Here is a 15,862-nt window from a genome sequence, read left to right on the forward strand (position 1 = left end):
AAGAAGTAAAGCTATCACTGTTTGCACATGACATGATACTATACATAGAGAATCCTAAAGATGCTATCAGAAAACTACCAGAGCTAATCAATGAATTTGGTAAAGTAGCAGGATACAAAATTAATGCACAGAAATCTCTTGCATTCCTATACACTAATGATGAAAAATGTGAAAGAGAAATTAAGGAAACACTCCCATTTACCATTGCAACAATAAGAATAAAATACCTAGGAATAAACCTACCTAAGGAGACAAAGACCTGTATGCATAAAACTGTAAGACGCTGATGAAAGAAATTAAAGATGATACAAACAGATGGAGAGATAGACCATGTTCTTGGATTGGAAAATCAAAATTGTGAAAATGGCTATACTACCCAAAGCAATCTACAGATTCAGTGCAATCCCTATCAAACTACCAATGACATTTTTCACAGGGCTAGAACAAAAAATTTCACAATTTGTATGGAAACACAAAAGACACCGAATAGCTAAAGCAATGTTGACAGAGAAAAACGGAGCTGGAGGAATCAGGCTCCCTGTCTTCAGACTGTACTACAAAGCTACAGTAATCAAGACATTATGGTATTGGCACAAAAACAGAAATATAGTTCTTTGGAACAGGACAGAAAGTCCAGAGATAAACTCACACACATATGGTCACCTTATCCTTGATAAAGGAGGCAAGAATATACAATGGAGAAGAGACAATATCTTCAATAAGTGGTGCTGGGAAAACTGGACAGCTACATGTAAAAGAATGAAATTAGACCATTTCCTAACACCATACACAAAAATAAACTCAAAATGGATTAAAGACCTAAATGTAAGGCCAGACACCATAAAACTCTTAGAGGAAAACATAGGCCGAACACTGTATGACATAAATCACAGCAAGATCCTTTTTGACCCACCTCCTAGAGAAATGGAAATAAATACAAAAATAAACAAGTGGGACCTAATGAAACTCAAAAGCCTTTGCATAGCAAAGGAAACCATAAACAAGACAAAAAGGTAACCCTCAGAATGGGAGAAAATATTTGCAAATGAAGCAACTGACAAAGGATTAATTTCCAAAATTCACAAGCAGCTCATGCAGCTCAATAACAAAAAAACAAACAACCCAATCCAAAAATGGGCTGAAGACCTAAACAGACATTTCTCCAGAGAAGATATACAGTTTGCCAACAAACACATGAAAGGATGCTCAACATCACTAATCATTAGAGAAATGCAAATCAAAACTACAATGAGGTATCACCTCACAGTGGTCAGAATGGCCATCACAAAAAATCTAGAAACAATAAATGCTGGAGAGGGTGTGGAGAAAAGGGAACACTCTTGCACTGTTGGTGGGAATGTAAATTGATACAGCCACTATGGAGAACAGTATGGAGGTTCCTTAAAAAACTAAAAATAGGACTACCATACGACCCAGCAATCCCACTACTGGGCATATACCCTGAGAAATCCATAATTTGAAAAGAGTACCACAATGTTCACTGTAGTTCTATTTACAATAGCCAAGGCATGGAAGCAATTTAAGTGTCCATCAGCAGATGAATGGGTAAAGAAGATATAGCACATATATATAATGGAATATTACTTAGCTATAAAAAGAAACAAAATTGAGTTATTTTTAGTGAGGTAGATGGACCTAGAGTCTGTTATACAGAGTGAAGTAAGTCAGAAAGAGAAAAACAAATACCGTATGCTAACACATATATATGGAATCTAAAAAAAAAAAAAAATCATTCTGAAGAACCTAGGGGCAGGACAGGAATAAAGACACAGACGTAGAGAATGGACTTGAGGACACAGGGAGGGGGGAGGGTAAGCTGGGACGAAGTGAGAGAGTGGAAAGGACGTATATACACTACCAAATGTAAAATAGATAACTAGTGGGAAGCAGCCGCATAGCACAGGGAGATCAGCTCGGTGCTTTGTGACCACCTAGAGGGGTGGATTAGGGAGGATGGGAGGGAGACGCAAGAGGGGGGATATATGGGGATATATGTATATGTATAACTGATTCACTTTGTTATAAAACAGAAACTAACACACATTGAAATCAATTATACTGCAATAAAGATGTTAAAAAAATAAAGTGAAATATAATAAAAAATTTGTTTTATAAATACAGAATAAGAAATGTAAATTCTGACACAAATAGCATATACCATGTGTGTTTTGTGGCAAGTAAAACTGTAGAGTTTTTGCATGCAATCGAAGTTAGTTGTTATCAGATTAAAATAGACTGTCCAAACTATAAAAAGCTTTATGCAAGAATATGGTAACCAGAAAGGAAACACTGACAGTAGATACAAAATTATAAAGAGGAAAGTATCAAAGTATATTACCACACACACAAAAAGACATTCTCATTGATTTGTTCCAAAGTTCAGTTCATTCCTTTGATCTCATTGAAACCCTTCAATATTACAAGGGGGCAAAATTAGGGTTCATATCCATGTTTGCTTAGTGGAGACATACAGTGCCTAGACCACATGAGAAACTTCTGTAAGGCAAGGTTGCACTGAAAACTGAGGTCTTCTCAAGGGGCCTCCCAAGAAAGATGCCCCTGGAAGATGCTGTCCTCAACCAAAAGACATATTCTTCTATATCAATGGGATCAGAGCTGTCGCAAATTTGGGGGAGACAAGAAAATAGGACATAGACAGAAGAATTCTGTGGTATGAGATAAGCTTTCTCTAATCACCAGGGCCCTGAAGTACAAACAGGGAGTGAAGTATTCCAACTTAAACAGAAAACAAAATAAACTTCTTATGAACCCACTTTCTCCTTCAGCTACTGCCCTATTCTCTGATTTCTTTCTTTCCCATTTATATTTTTACCCATTCCTATAACATATTCAACCCCACCAAATTTCTTAAGATCCTAATGTTTTCCATATTTTCACATCCAAATGGTTATTTGTGGTAGCTGGTAAATTCCTCTTCCTAGAAACTGTTTTTGGCCACCAAACCCTACTCTGTTTTTGTTTTACTAACACATTGCAGGCTTCTCTTTCTCATTCTCCTGTGCTGACTCTTCCAACACTGGAGTGCTGAAGGGCTCAGGTCCTGAATATTTTCTCTTCTTTATGTGTACCCACTCTCTTCATCTCTTTACTGATGGCTCCTAAATTTACATCTCCAGCATAGCCTCTCCTGTAAACCCCAGGTTTTAAAACTTGCTCCACCTTCAAATGACATCCAGAATCTGGCTGACCCTAACTATCTGCACTATAACTTCCCAAGTCTAAGTCACTCTCATTTCTCATCTGGACTATTGTCCCCTCCCCAATTTCTCCAAATAAATCTTCATGTAAATCTTTAAAAATTTATCATGCGATGTCAAATCTCTGCTCAAATATCTCTTATGGCTTCCAGCTCATCCAGAATGAAAGTCAACACTGTTACACTCAAGTCCATGCTAGATTTAGTCCCCCTCTGTCTCTTTTACCTTTCTTGTGTTATCTAACTTTGTTATAGACACACCAGTTTCCTTTATGTCTCAAAAGATACCGGGCATACTCCCACTGCCTTTCTTTTCCCCACAAAATACTTACTTCAAAAATATTTTAGTTCTTTCAGTTCTCTAGCCAATTGTTACCACATCTGAGAGAATTTCCCTATGCATTCTCCTTACATGTTAATATTTCCTTGTCCTGCTTCATCTTCTTCACACCACTTAGTACTCCCAGCTATATATTTGAATATTGTCTATTTCCTCATTATTCAAATAGAAGAGGTATGTTTTGTTCTGTGTTGTATCACGTTGAAGAATTCTTGGCACATTAAGAGTTTTGGGAACATATTAAGTGACTGTGGAATATTGAATAAAAGGAACATGAGAAAGCTCGAGGTATTGGGATCCAATCATATAACCCACAAAATATCATTTATTTCAATAAGAAGGATTTAATATGGGGAACTAAGTTGCAAATTTTCCAACAAGGGGTGGCAAGACAATTTAGGTCATCAGTAACAAGAAGCTGCTACCACAAGTCTAGACAACACATAGAGGAGTTGGTGCTACCAGAGGAGGTTCAGGTTCCAGAGTCACCCAGAGGAGCCTGGAAGAAATGGACCAGATGGTGGTTGCTGGAGAAACAGAGGAGATATTGTCACTGGTGAAGTCACTGCTTCCCTTCTCCTTTTGCTCTCCAATCTTTCACCATCACCTCCTACTGCCCGAACCATAGTCCAATTGGCAAGGCCATCTGGAAATGTAGTTTGCAAGGACACCAACCTGGTTATTATCTTAAGTTCTATTGGGGTTCAACTCTAGCAAATGCTGTGATATCCACCTATATTTGTGTTCAGAATGGGATATACTTCCACGACAATCTTTTAAAACAAATCCTCTAACCTCTCTATATGTTATGCTTTCTGTATCATATAACATATTCTTTGTTTTCAGAAACACCTATTCCATTTTATTGGTCAGCTTGTCTCCTCCTGTTCCTATAACTCAGTGTTTCTTTAACTTCAGTAACTCACTTGTTTTATGTATCTTTAAAATCTGGGTGAGAAAGTCACTTACCTTTGTTCTTTTTCAAAATTAGCATAGCTATCAGCAAAACATTTTTATTCCATATACATTTTTAAACTTGTGAGCACTGAAATTTACATACAGAAGGGTATATTAAAATATAAGTATATTTTAAGAATTATTATAAAGACAACAACTGTTTAACCACCACCCAAATTAGAAAATATAACATACTAGTAAATAAGATGATACACATGTTCTGTACAAAGTAATATTCCTTCTTACCATTTTATTAATAATCACCCTCTAAATGTTTATAGTAATCATTTCAATTCATATCATTTTGTTGTTGTTTATGGTTCCTTTATTCGATAAAATTTACACATGGTCAAATGTACAAATCCTAAGTTAAAATTCAATGTATTTGCATAAATTCATATACTACTATCATCTACAATCCTTTCAAGGGGCAGATTAATTCCATCATCCAGAAAGCTCTTTTGTGCTCATTCCTCAGTCAGAATTGTCACATAACCCTCACTTCTCTTCCAATATATATTTCACTAGGTATTAGGTTTATTATTAACCTATAATTAGAATTACAAGTTAATATTTTTGTATTTGGCTTTTTCTCAGTATATTGTACATGAAATTAATGTATGTTTTGTTTGTATCAATATTTTATTCCTTTTTATTGCTGTGTAGTATTACATAAAACGGACTTGGAAGTATTCCCAAACCACATTATCTGATAAGGGTTTAATATCCAAAATACTTAAGGAACTCCTACAACTCAACAGCAAAACCCAAAATACTACTTTAAAAATAGGCAAAGAACCTGAATAGACATTTCCCCAAAGAAGACATACAAATTGCCAGCAGGTATATGGAAAGTTGCTCAAATTCACTAATCATCATGGAAATGCAAATCAAAAATACAACGGGGAATCATCTCAACCTCTTAGAATGGCTATGATGGAAAAAAATTTATGTTTTAAGGCAGGACGAGAAAATTTAAGCATAGCATATTCCCTGCCCATATTGGACTCTCCTTAGTAGGCAATGTGCTTCTGCATTATACATTAACCAGACCTCCTGAAAGGAGGGAATGCATGCTTGATTTAACAGGTCATGGTGACCTGCTCCTTGCTTGGTATGTGCAGAACTGGACTATGTATCTTTGGTGAACTTGATGTAAAATGTCAGTGTGTCATTTTGATGTAAAATTCTTTGTCTCAAAAATGTATGTGACTGTGCTTTTGACTTCTAACAAACGGGATAGGCTTCAGAATTTTCTGGAAGGCTTTCTCCTGGGTTATAATGCTCAGCTTGGCTCGAATAAAATTCTTTATTTCTCCCTTTTGATTGAAGATTGATTAATTTTCATCAGCAGCTATCATCTGAAAACGAGAGATAATAAGTTATGTTCAGTAAAGGGAATACTTGTACACTGTTGATGCTGATGTAAATTGGTACAGACACTACAGAAAACAGTATGAAGGATCCACAAAAAAAATTTTTTTTTAAAAACACCATAAAATCCAGCAATCTTACTTCTTGTCATATATCCAAAGGGAATGAAAACAAGATAATTAAAAGTTACCTGCACTCTCATATTTATTGCATCATTATTTACAATAGCCAAGATATGGAAGCAACCTAAGTGTCCATCCACAGATGAATGGACAAAGATATGATATATGTATAAAAAATGGAATATAATTCAGCCATGATAAAAATGGAAGTGCTGCTATTTGTGACAGCATGGATGGGCCTTGAGGACACTGTGATAAGTGAGATTAAGTTAGACAGAGATTGACAGATTCTGTAGGTAACTTAGATGTCAAATCTAAAAAAGAAAAAGGAAATTCATGGAACAGAGAGTAGGATAGTGGTTATCAGGGGACGGGGGAAATGGGGAAATGTTCAATGTTACAAACTTGCAACTAGTAGATAAATAAAGTCTGGAGATGTAATGCACAGCTAGCGATTATAGTCAACAATACTATTTTATAAATGCCAAACTTGATAAGTTAGATCTTAATTGTTTTCAACACAAAAAATAAATAATAATTTTGTGACATGAATAAAGTGTTAGGTAACACTATGCTGGTAATCATATTGCAATATACAAATGTATCAAATCAACATGTTGTGTACATTAACCTTATACAGCTTATATGTCAATTATATTACAATAAAGAACAAGCAAACAAAAACTTGAAACAATCCAGATGGCCTTCCCCAGAAGATTGGTTAAACTAACTTTTGCATATACATTTTGTGTACTCACCAATAAAAAGAAAACAAACTATAGATAAACATAGCAACTTGGATGGATACCTGTATAATTTTGCTTAGTGAAAAAAGCCAATTCCAAAAGATTACAAATCAAATTATTTCTTTTTTAAAATTAAAAAATTTCTGCTTATTGAGATAAGATTTATATAAAATTGTGTACGTTTAAAATGTACAACATAATGATTAGATATATGTACATGTTGTGAAATAATTACCACAATAAGGAATGTTAACACATCCATCACCTCACATAGTTATATATATTTTTTGTTGAGCACTTTAAAAATCTAATTTTTAAGGAACTTTCAAATTTACAGTAAAATATTGCTGACTCTAGTCAACATGCTGTACATAACATTCCCAGAACTTATTAAGTGTATAACTGGAAGTTTGTGCCCTTTGAACACATCACTCAATTCTGCTACCCGTGGCAACCAACCTGGTAATCACTTCCCTGTTTCTATGAGTTCAGGCTTTTAAGATTCCACATATATGGAAGGTTATACAGTGTTTGTCTTTCTCTTTATGACTTATTTCACTTAGCATAATGCCCTCAAGGAGTCATCCGTGTTGTAAATGGCAGGATTTCTTGATTTTTCACATGGCTGAATAATATTCTTCATATTATTTATTATATCTGTATCTATTATATTTCATCTATCTATATCTCATAGGTGGTATATATATATTTTTTTCTAATTCACTTATTGGTGGATAATTAAGTTGTTTCCATGTCTTGGGTATTATAAATAATGCTGCAATGAACATGGTAGTGCAGATATCTCTTTAAGAGAGAGATTTCATTCTTTTGGTTAGGTACCCAGAAATAGGATTGTTGGATCAGATTGTGTTTATATTTTTAATACTTGGAGGACCCTCCATACTGTTTTCTTTAGTTGCTGTTCCAATTCATATTGCCATCAGTTGTCTACATGTGTTCTTTTCCTCCACATCCTCACCAGCACTTAACATCTCCCCTCTTTTATACAATAATTGTTCTAACAGGTGTGAGGTAGTATCTCATTGTAGATTTGATTTACATTTCCCTGATGACCAGTGATGTTGAAATCGTTGTCATGCATCTGTTGGCCTTTTGAATATCTTCTTTGAAGAAATGTCTGTTCAGTTCCTCTGACCATTTTTAAATAAGATTGTTAGGGTTGTTTTTTTTTTTTTGTAATTTGATATATAGTTTATGTGCAATATTGTGTCATTTTCAGGTGTATAGCATAGTGTTTCAGGGATTTTTAAGATTTTTTCCATTATAGGTTATTACAAGATATTGGGTATAATTCCCTGTACACAGTAAATCCTTGTTGCTTATCTATTTTATGTATAGTAGTTTGTTTCTGTTAATTCCATACCCCTAATTTGTCCCTTCCCACTCCCTCTCCCTTTTGATAACCATAAATTTGTTTTCTATGTCTGTCAGTCTGTTTCTGTTTTGTATATACATTCGTTTGTATTATTTTTTAGATTCTACATATGACTGATATCATATAGTATTTGTCTTTCTCTGTCTAACTTACTTCACTAAGCATGATATACTCTAGATCCATCCATGTTCCTACAAATGGCAATATTTCATTCTTTTTCTTGGCTGAGTAATGTTCCATATATACTTATGGAATATATCTTCTTAATCCAGTCATCTGCTGATGGGCATTTGAGTTGCTTCCATGTTTTGGCTATTGTAAATAATGCTGCTACAAACATTAGTGTGCCTGTATCTTTTCCAATTAGTGTTTTGGTTTTGGGGGGATGTATACCCAGGAGTGGAATTGCTGGATCATATAGTAGTTTCTTTTCTAGTTTTTTTTGAGGAATCTCCACACTGTTTTCCATAGTGGGTGCACAAATTTACATTCTGTTCGGCAGTGTACAAGGGCTCCCTTTTCACCATATCTTCACCAACATTTGTTATTTGTGGTCTTTTTGATGATAGCCATTCTGACAGCTGTGAGCTAATACCCCACTGTGGTTTTGATTTGCATTTCTCTAGTCATTAGCAATGTTGAGCATCATTTCATTTGCATGTTAGTCATCCATTTGTCTTCTTTGGAAAAATGTATGTACAGGTCTTCTGCCCATTTTTGTTCAGATTATTTGTTTCTTCAGTGTTGCAAGCTGTTTATATATTTTGGATATTAACCCCAAGTCAGCTGCATCGATTGCAAATATTTTCTCCCATTTTATAGGTTGTCTTTTTGGTTTTTGATTGTTTCATTTGCTGTGAAAAAACATTTAAGTTTCATTAGGTCCCATTTGTTTATTTTTTATTTTATTTCCATTACTCGAGAAGGTAGGCCAAAAAAGATCTTGCTGTGATATATGTCTTAGAGTGTTCTGCCTATGTTTTCCTCTAAGAGTTTTATAGTATCTGGCCTTACATTTAGGTCTTTAATCCATTTTGAGTTTATTTTTGTGAATCGTGTTAGGAAGTGTTCTGATTTCATACTTTTACATGTAGCTGTCCAGTTTTCCCAGCACCACTTATTGAAGAGGCTGTCTTTTCTCCACTATATATTCTTGCTTCCTTTATCAAAGATAAGGTGACCATATGTGCGTGGGTTTATCTCTGGGCTTTCTATTCTGTACCATTTGATCTATATTTCTGTTTTTGTGGCAGTACCATACTGTCTTTGTTACTAGCTTTGTAGTATAGTTTGAAGTTGCAGAGCCTGATTCCTCCAGCTCTGTTTTTCTTTCTCATGATTGCTTTGGCTATTCGGGGTCTTTTCTGTTTCCATACAAATTGTAACACTTTTTGTTCTAGTTCTGTGAAAAAATCCATTGGTAATTTGATAGGGATTGCACTGAATCTGTACATTGCTGTGGGTAGTATAGTCATTTTCACAATGTTGATTCTTCAAATCCAAGAACATGGTATATCTTTCCATCTGTTTGTATTATCTTTGATTTCCTCCAGCAGTGTCTTATAGTTTTCTGCATACAGGTCTTTTGCCACATTAGGTAGGTTTATTCCTAGGTATTTTATTTTTTTTGTTGCAATGGGAAATGGGAGTGTTTCCTTAATTTCTCTTTCAGATTTTTCACCATTAGTGTATAGGAATGCAAGAGATTTCTGTGAATTCATTTTGTATCCTGCTACTTTACCAAATTCATTGATTAGCTCTAGTAGTTTTCTGGTAGCATCTTTAGGATTCTCTATGTACAGTATCATGTCATCTGCAAACAATGACAGTTTTACTTTTTCTTTTCCGATTTGGATTCCTTTTATTTCTTTTTCTTCTCTGATTGCTGTAGCTAAAACTTCCAAAACTATGTTGAATAATAGTGGTGAGAGTGGGCAACCTTGTCTTGTTCCTGATCTTAAAGGAAATAGTTTCAATTTTTCACCATTGAGAATGATGTTGGCTGTGGGTTTGTCATATTTGGCCTTTATTATGTTGAGGTAAGTTCCCTCTATGCCTACTTTCTGGAGGGTTTTTTACTATAAATCGGTGTTGAATTTTGTCAAAAGCTTTTTCTGCATCTATTGAGATGATCATATGGTTTTTCTCCTTCAATTTGTTAATATGGTGTATCACACTGATTGATTTGCCTATATTGAAGAATCCTTGCATTCCTGAGATAAACCCCACTTGACCATGGTGTATGATCCTTTTAATGTGCTGTTGGATTCTGTTTGCTAGTATTTTGTTGAGGATTGTTGCATCTATGTTCATCAGGGATATTGGTCTGTAGTTTTCTATCTTTGTGACATCTTTGTCTGGTTTTGGTATCAGGGTGATGGTGGCCTCGTAGAATGAGTTTGGGAGTGTTCCTCCCTCTGCTATATTTTGGAAGAGTTTGAGAAGGATAGGTGTTAGCTCTTCTCTAAATGTTTGATAGAATTCACCTGTGAAGCCATCTGGTCCTGGGCTTTTGTTTGTTGGAAGATATTTAATCACAGTTTCAATTTCAGTGCTTGTGATTGGTCTGTTTATATTTTCTATTTCTTCCTGGTTCAGTCTTAGAAGGTTGTACTTTTCTAAGAATTTATCCATTTCTTCTAGGTTGTCCATTTTATTGGCATATAGTTACTTGTAGTAGTCTCTCATGATCCTTTGTATTTCTGCAGTGTCAGTTGTTATTTCTCCTTTCTCATTTCTAACTCTGTTGATTTGAGTCTTCTCCCTTTTTTTACTATAGAGTCTGGCTAATGGTTTATCAATTTTGTTTAACTTCTCAAAGAACCAGCTTTTAGTTTTATTGATCTCTGCTATTGTTTCCTTCATTTCTTTTTCATTTATTTCTGATCTGATCTTTATGATTTCTTTCCTTCTACTAACTTTTGGGGTTTTTTTCTGTTTTTTTATTCTTCTTTCTCTAATTGCTTTAGGTGTAAGGTTAAGTTGTTTACTTGAGATTTTTCTGGTTTCTTAAGGTAGGATTGAATTGCAATAAACTTCCCTCTTAGAACTGCTTTTGTTGCATTCCAAAGGTTTAGGGTCATCGTGTTTTCATTGTCATTTGTTTCAAGGTATTTTTTGATTTCCTCTTTGATTTCTTCAGTGATCTCTTGGTTGTATAGTAACATATTGTTTAACCATGTGTTTGCATTTTTTGCAGTTTTTTCCCCTGTAACTAATATCTAGTCTCATGGTGTTGTGGTTGGAAAAGATGCTTGATACAATTACAGTTATCTTAAATTTACCAAGGTTTGATTTGTGACCCAAGATGTGATCTATTCTGGAGAATGTTCTGTGTGCACTTGAGAAGAAAGTGTATTCTGTTGTTTTTGCATGGAATGTCCTATAAATATAAATTAAGTCCATCTGGTCTAATGAGTCATTTAAAGCTTGTGTTTCTTATTTATTTTCTGTTTGGATGATCTGTCCATTGCTGTAAGTGGGGAGTTAAAGTCACGTACTATTATCCTTTTTTTTTCTGAATTTTTGAATTTTATTTTACTTATTTTTTATACAGCAGGTTCTTATTAGTTTTCCATTTTATACATCTTAGTGTATATATGTCAATCCAAATCTCTCAATTCATCACATCATCACACACCCCAGCCACTTTCCCAATGGTGTTAAAAAAATGTAAATTGTGAAATAAAATAATTTAAGAATTCAAAGGCAAGCATTAATGAGAAAACTATTCATAATGTTTATAATAAATGACATATTTATTTTAATATTTTAAAATTTTATTTTATTTATTATTTATATGGCAAGTTCTTATTAGTTATCTATTTTATACGTATTAATGTATATATGTCAGTCCCAATCCTCCAATTCATACCCCACCCACCACCCCACCACTTTCCCACCTTGGTCTCTATACGTTTGTTCTCTACATCGGTGTCTCTATTTCTGTCTTGCGAACCAGTTCATCTGTACCATTTTTCTAGATTCTACATATATGCGTTAATATACTATATTTGTTTTTCCCTTTCTGACTTACTTCACTCTGTATGACAGTCTCTAAGTCCATCCACGTCTCTACAAATGACCCAATTTCGTTCCTCTTTATGGCTGAGTAATATTCCATTGTGCATATGTACCACATCCTCTTTATCCATTCACCTGATACCAAAACCAGACAAAGATGTTACAAAAAAAGAAAACTAAAGGCCAACATCACTGATGAACATAGATGCAAAAATCCTCAACAAAATACTAGCAAACAGAATCCAACAGACATTAAAAGGATCATACACCATGATCAAGTAGGGTTTATGCCAGGAATGCAAGGATTCTTCAATATATGCAAATCAATCAATGTGATAAACCATATTAACAAACTGAAGGAGAAAAACCATATGATTATCTCAATAGATGCAGAAAAAGCTTTTGACAAAATTCAACACCCGTTTATGACAAAAACCCTCCAGAAAGTAGGCATAGAGGGAACTTACCTCAACATAATAAAGGCCATATATGACAAACCCACAGCCAACATCATTCTCAATGGTGAAAAACTGAAACCATTTCCCCTAAGATCAGGAACAAGACAAGGGTGCACACTCTCATCACTATTATTCAACATAGTTTTGGAAGTGTTAGCCACAGCAATCAGAGAAGAAAAAGAAATAAAAGGAATCCAAATCAGAAAAGAAGATGTAAAACTGTCACTGTTTGCACATGACATGACACTATACAAAGAGAATCCTAAAGACGCTAGCAGAAAACTACTAGAGATCATCAATGAATTTGGTAAAGTAGCAGGATACAAAATGAATTCACAGAAATCTCTTGCATTCCTATACAGTAATGATGAAAAATCTGAAAAAGAAATTAAGGAAACACATTCCATTTACCTTTGCAACAAAAAGAATAAAATACCTGAGAATAAATCTACCTAAGGAGACAAAAGACCTGTATGCAGAAAACTACAAGACGCTGATGAAAGAAATTAAAGATGATACAAACAGATGGAGAGATATACCATGTGCTTGGATTGGAAGAATCAACATTGTGAAAATGACTATACAACCCAAAGCAATCTACAGATTCAATGCAATCCTTATCAAACTACCAATGGCATTTTTCACAGAACTAGAATAAAAAATTTCACAATTTGTATGGAAACACAAAAGACCCTGAATAGACAAAGCAATCTTAAGAAAGAATAACGGAGCTGGAGGAATCAGGCTCTGCAACTTCAAACTATACTACGAAGCTAGTAACGAAGACAGTATGGTACTGCCACAAAAACAGAAATGTAGATCAAATGGTACAGAATAGAAAGCCCAGAGATAAACCCTTGCACATATGGTCACCTTATCTTTGACAGTGGTGGCAAGAATATACAATGGAGAAAAGACAGCCTCTTCAATAAGTGGTGCTGGGAAAACTGGACAGCTACATGTAAAAGAATGAAATTAGAACACTCCCTAACACCATACACAAAAATAAATTCAAAATGGATTAAAGACCTAAATGTAAGGCCAGACAGTATGAAACTCTTAGAGGAAAACATAGGCAGAACACTCTATGACATAAATTACACAAGATCCTTTTTGACCCACCTCCTAGAGAAATAGAAATAAAAACAAAAATAAACAAATGGGACCTAATGATACTTAAAATCTTTTGCACAGCAAAGGAAAACATAAACAAGATGAAAAGGCAACGCTCAGAATGGGAGAAAAAATTTGCAAATGAAGCAACTGACAAAGGATTAATCTCCAGAATTTACAAGCAGCTCATGCAGCTCAATATCAAAAAAACAAAAACCCAATCCAAAAATGGGCAGAAGACCTACATACACATTTCTCCAAAGAAGATATACAGATTGCCAACAAACACATGAAAGAATGCTCAACATCACTAATCATTAGAGAAATGCAAATCAAAATGACAATGAAGTATCACCTCACACTGGTGAAAATGGCCATCATCAAAAAATCTAGAAACAATGAATGCTGGAGAGGGTGTGGAGAAAAGCGAACCCTCTTGCGCTGTTGGTGGGAATGTAAATTGATACAGCCACTATAGCGAACAGTACAGAGTTTCCTTAAAAAACTAAAAATAGAACTACCATATGACCCGGCAGTCCCACTACCCGGCATATACCCTGAGAAAACCATAATTCAAAAAGAGTCAATTACCACAATGTTCATTGCAGCTCTATTTACAGTAGCCAGAACATGGAAGCAACCTAAGTGCCCATCAACAGATGAATGGATAAAGAAGATGTGGCACATATATACAATGGAATATTACTCAGCCATAAAAAGAAATGAAATTGAATTATTTGTAGTCAGTTGGATGGACCTAGAGTCTGTCATACAGAGTGAAGTAAGTCAGAAAGAGAAAAACAAATACCGTATGCTAACAAATATATATGGAATCTAAAAAACAAACAAAAAAATGGTCATTAAGAACCTAGGGGCAAGACGGGAGTAAAGACACAGACCTACTAGAGAATGAACTTGAGGATACGGGGAGGGGAAGGGTAAGATGGGACAAAGTGAGAGAGTGGCATGGACATATATACACTACCAAATTTAAAACACATAGCCAGTGGGAAGCAACCACAATGCACAGGGAGATCAGCTTGGTGCTTTGTGACCATCTAGACGGGTGAGATAGGGAGAGTGGGAGGGAGACGCCAGAGGGAGGAGATATGGGGATATATGTATACGTAAAGCTGATTCACTTTATTATACAGCAGAAACTATCACACCATTGTAAAGCAATAATACTCCAATAAAGTTGTTTAAAAAAAAAAGACTGTTACAAGAGACAAAGAAGGACACTACATAATGATCAAGGCATCAGTCCAAGAAGAAGATATAACAATTGTAAATATATATGCACCTAACATAGGAGCAAGTCAATATATAAGGCAAATGCCACAGCAATCAGAGAAGAAAAAGAAATAAAAGAAATCCACATTGGAAAGAAAGAATTAAAACTGTCAGTGTTTGCAGATGACATGAAACTATACATAGAACATCCTAAAGATGCTACCAGAAAACTACTAGAGGTCATGAATGAATTCAGTAAATTTGCAGGATACAAAATTAATACAGAGAAATCTCTTGCATTCATATACACTAATAATGAAAGATCAGAAAGAGAAATGAAGGAAACAATCCCATTTACCATTGCATCAAAAAGAATAAAATACCTAGGAATAAACCTACTTAAGGAGGCAAAATACCTGTACTCTGAAAACTGTAAGATGCTGATGAAAGAAATTGAAGATGACATAAACAGATGGAAAGATATATGAATGTTCTTGTATTGGAAGAATCAATACTGTCAAAATGACTATACTACCCAAGGCAATCTACAGACTCAATGCAATCACTATCAAATTACCAATAGTATTTTTCACAGAACTAGAACAAAAAAATCTTAAAATTTGTATGGATACACAAAAGACCACCAATAGCCAAAGTAATCTTGAGAAAGAAAAATGGAGCTGGAAGAATCAGGCTCCCTGACTTCAGACTACACTACAGATGTACAATAATCAAAACAGTATGGTATTGGCACAAAAACAGAAACAGAGATCAAGGGAACAGGATTGAAAGCCCAGAAGTAAACCTACGCACCTATAGTCAATCTATGACAAAGGAAGCAAGAATATACAATGAAGAAAAG

This window comes from Balaenoptera musculus, chromosome 8 (genome assembly GCF_009873245.2).
Source record: "Balaenoptera musculus isolate JJ_BM4_2016_0621 chromosome 8, mBalMus1.pri.v3, whole genome shotgun sequence".
Taxonomy (NCBI): Eukaryota; Metazoa; Chordata; class Mammalia; order Artiodactyla; family Balaenopteridae; genus Balaenoptera; species Balaenoptera musculus.